Genomic DNA, 9,724 nt, shown 5'->3' with positions numbered 1-9,724 from the left:
TAAATTTGATGATTCATTATTATTAGTAGTACAAAGTAGCATTTTCAATGGCCCGATATATTTTTATTGTTATCCTAATTATTCAATTGATATTAACGATCAAAACATAATTAATACATTAACATTCAACATCAAAACTAAAAATATGAATAATACTAGAGAAATAGTCATAAATGGTTATGTATATTATAAATTAATGAAAATTACCTTAGCCCCTAAGGCTAAAATGATAAGTAATAAAGGAGTTACCATACTCATGGAAGTAAATTATACCCATAATAACATCTTTATCCCAAAAATGATAAAATGTGATGAAATACTAATAAAAGATGATTGACATTTTGAATCCATAACCGAGCCTGAAATTGATGAAGAAATTTGAAATATTAACAAAGTAATTCAATAAATCAAGATAAATCAGTAGATTTAATTAAATCCCAATATTGTAGTAAGACATTGCCATTTTTTATAACAAATGAGGAAGAGGAAATATCCTTAGAAAAATGAGACAAAAAATAAAAGGGGGTAGATTTCTCGTAAACAAAACCCAAATTAGAAAAAGATTTAGGGATTGTAAACCCATAAATTCTACTAGTCCCTCTACTAAAAAAATTTAAAAAATAAAAGATCCATTATGCATGTTTAGATTAGAATGTTGGGAGCGGGGACGTCAAGTCTTATACATGGTCTCTATATTTCTCTAAAAAGTTATTTTTTTTAATTTTTTGGGATATTCCTCCCTTTATTTGAAAACCAAAGATTGATGGTAAAATTTTCCATCTAAAAAACATATAATTTTTACGAAAAATATATTGAGTTGCGTTGTCACTACTTCTTGTGTATACGTGTAGAAAACATAAGGAGAAACACAGACAGAAGAGTCGAAGAAGAAGTTGCTGAGGGAAACAAAGCTCCTCCTCAAGCCCCAACTGATGGAGTGCAAGTGCTTGTCAATCCAACTGCATTGACGGATGGACAAGTAAGAGAAATGCTACTTCAGATGGTCCAAGCCATCACTACTCAGGCACAGGCTATCATAGCCTAGGTCACTAGAGAGGGTGCTCCTAGGGAGAACCCACATGCTAGCACCATGACTAGCAGACTGAGGGATTTCGCCAGAATGAATCCTCCAGTCTACTTTGGGTCCAAGACCATTGAGGATCCCCAAGATTTTATGGATGAAGTCTACAAGATTCTCTCTGCCATGGGTGTGAATGAAAATGAGAAGGCTGAGTTGGCTGTATATCAACTCAAAGACGTGTCTCAGGTGTGGTACAAAATGTGGGCAAATGGACGAGCACCAGAAAAAATCCCCATCACTTGGGACATTCTCAAGACTGCATTCAAGGAGAGGTTCTTTCCCTCAGATCAAAGAGAGGCTAGGGTTGAGGAGTTCATCAATCTACGACAGGGAGGTATGTTAGTGAAGGAGTATTCCTTGCAATTTGTTAAGCTCTCAAAATATGCTTCTTCATTGGTGTCCAATAGAGGGATGAGATGAGAAGGTTTGTGACTGGTGTATTTGAGGATCTGGAGGAGGAATGTCGGCCAGCCACTTTTCATGATAACATGGACCTTGGTGGATTGATGGTTCATGCTCATCAGGTGCAGGAGAGTCGCCATAGAAAGGAGAGGTCGAGAAGGCAAGAAGCCTAGACCCTCAGATTAGGCTGGTTCTAACTCTGCTAGGAGTTCATTTGGAGTTCAGGACAGGCCCAAGGTCAATAAGGGGCACCAGCGCTCAGGTAATCCTACTACTTCAAGGAACTAGTGGACAAGTCTGTCCCCAAAAAAGGCAATGATAGAAATGCCCAACGCAGCAGAAAGCCATGTGGTATGTGTCCGTTTGCATGGAGGTTAGTGCCTGGTAGGTACTAATATTTGCTATGGGTGCGGCAAGAGAGGGCATATGGTAAGGGACTGCCAACAAATGAGGAATTAGGTTAGGAAAGATTCTCATCTCGACCTAATCCTACTGCTGCAACAAAACCTCCCGAGAGGAACAAATTCTATTCTTTAAAAAGTAGAGAAGAGCAAGAGAAGTCAGGTAATGTGGTCATTGTTACGTTGCATGTTTTCTCTTTTCCTCTGTATGCATTGTTAGATCCAGGATCCACTTTGTCATTTGTGTCTCCTTTTGTAGCTAGTAAATTTGACTTGCTTCCTGAGATATTGCATGAGCCTTTTCTAGTTAGTACTCCCATAGGAGACAACATTAGAGCTGAAAGAGTATATAAAGAATACCCAATTAATATTCTTGATAAAGTCACCCTTGCTGACCTAATTGAAATATCCATGATTGATTATGATATAGTCTTGGTTATTGTATGCTCCATAAGTGTTATGCTATAATAAGCTACCGAAACAGGGTAGTAAGGTTTTAATTTCCAAATGAGTTAGAGCTGGAACGGGAAGGGCATGGTTCAAATACAACAAGCCAAATAATTTCCATTCTTAAAGCCAATAAGATGTTATCTAAGGATTATTTGTACCACTTAGTTAGAGTCAATGACTTAGACCATGAGGTTCCTTCCATAGACTCTGTGTCCATAGTGAATAAATTTCAAGATGTCTTTTTAGAGGATTTACGAAGACTCCCTCCTGAACGCGAAATTGACTTTGGTGTTGACTTAGATCCCTACACTAAACCAATTTCCATTCCTCTCTGTAAAATTACTCTAGCTGAACATAAAGAGTTGAAGTTGCAGTTAAAAGATCTATTTGATAACGACTTCATCCAGCTGAGCATAGCCCCATGGGGTTCTCGTTGTTCATAAAAAAAGGATGGAACTCTTAGAATGTGTATCAATAATCGGTAACTCAATAAAGTTAATATAAAGAATAAATACCCTATATCCAGAATTGATGATCTATTTGATGTGCTCAAAGGTTCATGTTTTTTTTCAAAAATAGATATCTAGTCAGGGTATCACCAGCTTAGAGTGAGACAAGAGGACATCCTAAGACTGCCTTACATACTAGGTATGGTCATTACGAGTTCCTTGTCATGTCATGTGGTCTCACAAACATACCAGTTGCGTTTATGGACCTTATGAATATGGTCTTCCGTGAATATCTTGATTCTTTTGTCATAGTATTCATAGATGACATCCTCATATACTCTAAGTCTAGTGAAGATCATGAACAACATTTGAGAATGACATTGCAAGTACTCAGGGAACATCAGCTGCATGTAAAATTCAGCAAATATGAGTTTTGGTTGATATCAGTGACCTTCCTTGGTCATGTTCTGTCCGACCAGGGTGTAGAGATTGATCCGAGAAAAATTGAGGCTGTAAAGAATCGGCCAAGACCCCTCACTTTTACAGACATCCAGAGTTTCTTGAGTTTGGCTAATTATTATCACAGGTTTGTTGAGGGATTTTCCTCTATTGCTGCTCCGTTGACAGCCTTGATGAAGAAGAAGGTGAAGTTTGAGTTGTCTAAAAAGTGTGACAAGAGCTTCCAAGAGCTCAAAGACCGACTCACTTCAGCCCCAGTGGTTACATTGCTGAGGAGTGGTGAAGGGTATGTGGTATATTATGATGCTTCCCGAGTATGTTTGGGATGTGTTTATGCAGGGTGGTTAGGTGATTGCATATGCATCTAGGCAGTTGAAATTCCACTAGAAGAATTACCCTACCCATGATTTTAAGTTAGCTGTTGTGGTCTTTGCGTTAAGACTTTAGAGACATTATTTATATGGTGTAGATGTTGATGTATTTACTGACCATAAAAGTCTCCAGTATGTTTTTATACAAAGAGAATTCAATCATCGTCAGAGTAGATGGTTGGAGCTGCTCAAGGATTATGATATGAGTTTTCACTGTCACCTAGGTAAGGCCAATGTAGTGGCTGATGCTTTGAGCCGATTGAGTATGGGCAGTGTGTCTAATATTGATGATCATATGAAGGAGATGGCTAAAGAATTACACAAATGTCTAGGTTAGATGTACGACTGACAGTTACACCATGTGGGGGTGTTTCAGTTCATTCCAGTTCTGAATCCTCATTTGTTGTAGATGTCAAAGCTAAGCAGCATCTCGACCTAACACTCATGGAGTTGAAGGACTCAGTGTTGAGTAAGTTGAATGAGTCATTCTCCCTAGGGGATGATGGTGTGCTTAGTTACCAGAGCAGATCATACGTGCCTAGAATTGATGATTTGAGGCCTAATATTATTGTTGAGGCTCATGGCTCCAGGTATTCTATTCATCTAGGTTCTACCAAAATGTATCACAATCTCAAGGAGATATAATGGTGGGAAGGTATGAAGAGAGATATCTCTATGTTTGTAGAGGAGTGTCCCAATTGCCAACAGGTTAAGGCCGAACACCTTAAGCCTGGGGGTCTTACCCAGTCTATTGAGATCCCAACATGGAAGTGGGATGCTATTAATATGGATTTTGTGGTGTGTCTGCCTTGGACCAGGAAACTAAATGATTCCATTTGGGTCATTATTGACAGGATGACTAAGTTAGTCACTTCATACCTGTATAGTCTACTTATAGTGCCGAAGATTATGCCAAGTTGTATATTGATGAGATAGTGAGGTGGAATGGGATCACTTTATCTATCATTTCGGATAGGGGAGCCCATTTAACTTCTCTCTTACCATTCCAGAAGAGCTTGGGTAAACACATGAAGTTCAGTACTGGTTTTTATCCCAAGACGGATGGAAAAGCATAGCGTACCATTCATACCCTTGAAGACATGCTGAGAGCATCTATTATTGACTTCAAGAGGAGTTGGGATGATCACTTGCTGCTGATTGAGTTGTCTTATAATAATAGCTAACATTCCAATATTAGGATGACACCTTTTAAGGCACTATATGGCAGGAGATGTAGGTTTCAAAGTTGGTGATTTGAGGTAGGATATTCTTTCTTCCTTGGCCCTGAGATCATACATGAGGCTGTGCAAAAGGTGAGAATGATCAGGGATAGAATGGATACTGCTTACAGTCGTCAAAAATCCTATGCACATATCAGGAAGAGAGCTATTAAATTTGAGGTGGGTGATCAAGTCTACCTGAAAATATCACCCATGAAAGGGGTGATGAGGTTTGGTAAGAAAGGGAAGTTGAGTACGAGGTATATAGGTCCTTATGAGATCATACAACGAGTAAGAAATGTTTCCTACGAACTGAAGTTACCACAAGACATGTCTTCTGTGCATCCAGTCTTTCATGTTTTAATGCTTAAGAAGTGCTTAGGTGATCCAACATCCATCCTGCCTGTTGAGGAGTTAGGAGTTGATTAGAACCTTTCTTATGAAGAGGTTCTGGTTGAAATCTTAGATTGCCAAGTGAAGAGGCTGAGGAACAAGTATGTTGCAACCGTGAAGGTATTATGGAAGAACCACCTTGTTAAGGAAGCGACATGGGAGAACGAGGCGAATCTGAGATCCCTTTACCCCCACTTTTTCAGTTCTTGAGGTTAGTTATATTTTTCCTAAGTCTGGTTTTGTTTAAGAAACTCTGAGTTATTAGTGCATTAGAAGACTTGATGTTTTAAGTCCATAATCGTGTGTCCTACACTTGCACTATATGAGTTAAAATTAGTTCAGGTTTGCATTCATGTTGCTGTTTTTTGTATAGCATAGCTATGATTTTTGTATTGAATGAGTTGTGATGTGCATTTAGTTAAGTGTGATTGAGAAGGAAGTTCCCCAAACTACAATGAATCATTTGAATTTTTAAGTAAAACATAAGATTAAAGAGATCTTTGAACTACACAACAACAAGAAGAAAAATGCTGATAAATAAATTAAGTTTGGGGAAGGAGCTCTCGAGTTTGGAGGAGCAAATTTCAAAATTTTCGTTCGAGTTGTTCTAAAATTATGTTCATGATTATAAGGTCTTATGTTCATATAGAAAATGAGTTGTGTGATTTGAATTCATTAAAATATGTTATATTCATACCATAATTCACAAATAAGGAATTTAGAAAGTCTAGTAACTTCACTTTCCAGAAATGGCATGTTGGTATAGGAAGAGCTTTCCTTGATCATGCATAGTCCTTATGTGTATATGTGCATATACCATACTTAGTACAAGTGTGTACTAACCCTATACTATTACTATTTTATAGGCGCAGGTCAGAGAGCAGATTGAAGACTCATTGAAGCGGTTTGGATCAACGATCTCCACACTTTGGTAGGTCCTGTTGAGTTTGAGGATTCTACATTTATCATTCTAGCTTAGTACTTTAGAGATAGCTAGTGGATGTTTTCCCTAACGTTTTATTTTAGACTTCTAGTCAAATCTTTGTATTAAGGCTGTTTGGATAACTATTAAGATATATTGATTTCTTCATTGAAGTGCTTAATTGATTGTAGATCGTTATTTAGTTTGAGCTGATTAGAATATTTGTCTATATAGTAATCATATGAAGTCTATGCATACTTTAATATGTTTTTAAAAGTTAAAAATATTCCACAAATTTAACTATATAATTGTGATAAAAGCTAAGAAGAGTCTTGTCTGCGACCTCTGAGAGGTTAAAGGCATCGGTTGCATTCGGTTTCAAGAATTCGGGTGCGACAATTCCTGACTTTTTTCTTCTCTGTTGCTTGTAAATTGATATGTTTTGATTAATGTTTATACTTAGATAAGTTCTAGTTATGTTTGTAGTCTTAAAGTGACAAAAAACATCTTAATTTAGGGTCTAAACAACATAGCTTAGGGATTAAACAAAGTAGGAAAAGATCAAAAGACCCCTAACTTAACTAGTGTCGGAGTGACCGACGGACCTGGTCCAGGAATGTAATCCTAACAATGGTTCGTAGGTTCTGTCCGTCCTCTGTGGACCAAGATCAATGATCCTGGACCAAGGAATATTGTCCTACCTATGGTCCATCGTATTCCTTTGTCGTTTGACTTTGAGAATAGGTTCTAAGGATCGAGATCGCCGGATCGCCGGACCGTGGTCCAATCTTTGTTTTGTACTATTCCTTCGTAGTTTTATTTGTAGAATGGGTTCTGAAGACAAATATCGATGGACCGGGTCCATGGACTGTGGTCCAATCTATGGTCCATCATGTTCCTCCGTAGTTTCATTTAAAGAATGGGTTTTCAGGACAAAGATCGACGGACCTGGTCCACAGACTATGGTCCTAACTACGGTCTGTAGATGGCACCTGCACTTCTAGAAAATCTACTACCTAGAGGGAGAGAGATGCACTCCCAACTACTAAACACTGAGAATTGAGTTTCTGACTAAATTAAATTCCAAAAACATGCAAATACACTGAAATGCAAGTTCAAACTAAGAGAACATGATTCTAAGGATGAATTGACACATGAATGGCATTAAAACTTAAGAGTAACTATTACCTCAAACTGGACAAGAATTGGAAGGAAAGAGGTGAGGATACTTGGCTTTCATGAATGTTTTTGCTTCCCAAGTAGCTCTCTCTATGGAGTTACTCCTACACAAAACCTTGACTGAAGTGACTTCTTCGTTTCTCAACCTTCTAACTTGATGTCCTAGAATATCAACTCGTACATCTTCATAAAAAACTATCTTTTATAGTTACACTCTATAAAGTAAGTACAGAGGCTGGATCACCCACACACTTATTCAAAAGTGAGATATGAAAGACCGGATGCACTCCTGCTAATTCTACTACCAACTGTAACTCATATGCCACTTTGCCAACCCTTTTCAAGATCTTGTAAGGGCCTACGTATCTATGACTAAGCTTCCATTTCTTGCCAAATATCATCACCCCCTTCATAGGTGGTACTTTCCGGAAAACCCAATCATTAACTTTGAACACTAATTCCCTTCTCCTCTGCATAAGATTTTTGACGAATCTAGGCTATCTTAAGTCTAACTCTAATGAGTTGCACTTTCTCCATAGCATAAAGGACTGAATCTGTTCCTCTAAAAGATGCTTCACCTACTTCAAATGACCCAATCAAAGATCTACATCTACGACCATACAGTGCCTCATAAGGGGGCATATGAATTCTGGAATGGTAGATATTATTGTAGGTGAACTCGATAAGAGGAAGGTGATCATCCCATATACCCTTGAAATCGATCAAGCAAGCTATCAGCATATCCTCTGGGGTCTATAAGGTACGTTGTGCCTGTCCATCCCTCTGCGGATGAAATGATGTGATAAGGTTAACTTGTGTACAAAGTCCCTTCTGAAATGATTTCCATAAATGAGTGGTAAACTAATGACTTCTATGTGAGATGATAGCCAAAGGAAATATATGCAACCTCATAATTTCATTATGTAAAGATAGAAATAGTCCTTCGCTGAATCTGTAGTCTTGACCGCCAAAAACCGAAAAGACTTAGTCCTCCTATCAACTATTACCCAAATGGAGTAATGTTGTCTGGGAGTACGAGGTAACCCTGTGATCAAATACATATTGATGACTTCCCACTTCGAAGTACGAATGTAAATATCTTGAGTCATACCCCCTGGTTTTTGATGTTTTACCTTGACTTTCTGGCAATTGGGGCACTTACTCACGAAATATGCTATATCCCTCTTTATGACATTCCATCAATAGACTTCCCGAAGATCGCGGTACCTCTTAGTGGCACTTGGATGAATAGAATATCTGGAGTTATGGTCTTTAACAAGAATATGCTTTCTCAACTCACCCACATCAGGAACACACAACTACCCTGGTAGCGAAGTACACCATCTACTTCTTGGGAGAAAACCTCCACTCTCTTATTGTGGACTCCACCCTTTAGTTCAACCAATATTCGATAACTGTCTAGATTTTCCTTAACCTCTACTACCAAAAAAGATTTCTCCCCATTCTGAATTGTTACACCATTGTTTGATATGCTCATGCGAACTCCCAAGCGAGCAAGGCTGTGAACATTCTTCACTAGTTCCTTTCTTTCTTCCTCAACATGGGCTACACTACCCATACATAATCTTCTAAGAGCATCTGTGACTACATTCTCCTTAATAGGATGATAATGCACATCATAATCCTTAAGGAACTCAAGACATCTCCTCTGGCAAAGATTCAACTCTTTCTGGGTGAACACATACTGAAGACTCTTATAGTCAATGTAGTCATCTACATGAACACCATGCAAGTAGTGCCTCCACATCTTAAGTGCAAACACTAATGCAACAAGCTCGAGGTTATGAGTTGGATAGTTCTTCTCATGCACCTTAAGTTGTTAACCTTATCTCACTACATCAACACATAACCTAGGCCAACTCTAGATGCATCACAATAGATCACATAACCATCTGAACCCTCTGGTAGAGTCGAAATAGGAGCTGTAGTCAATATAGTTTTCAATTCTACAAATCTTTTCTCACAATCATCTAACAATTGAAACTTGACCATCTTTGGTGTCCACCTAGTCAATGGTGAGGCTATGGATAAAAATCCTTCCACCAACCTTCTGTAATAACCCGCTAGACCTAAGAAACTTCTGATATCTGTAGCAGAGGTAGGTGAGAACTTGTTTCTAACTTCTTCTGTCTTCTTCAAATCCACTCGGATCCTCTCAGTAGATACAATGTGACCAGAGGAACAACAAATTGCAACCAAAACTCACATTTTCTAAACTTAGCGAATAATTGGCAATCTTTGAGAGTCTGTAGAACAACTCTCTAATGACTTGCATTTTCTTCCTCATTCTTAGATTAAATGAGGATATAATCAATAAAGACGATAAATTACAAGTCTAAGTCTTGTTTTAACATTATGTTCATTAAATCCATGAAA

Source organism: Solanum lycopersicum, chromosome 10, assembly GCF_036512215.1.
Source record: "Solanum lycopersicum chromosome 10, SLM_r2.1".
NCBI classification, from domain to species: Eukaryota; Viridiplantae; Streptophyta; class Magnoliopsida; order Solanales; family Solanaceae; genus Solanum; species Solanum lycopersicum.
This window is presented reverse-complemented; position numbering follows the sequence as displayed.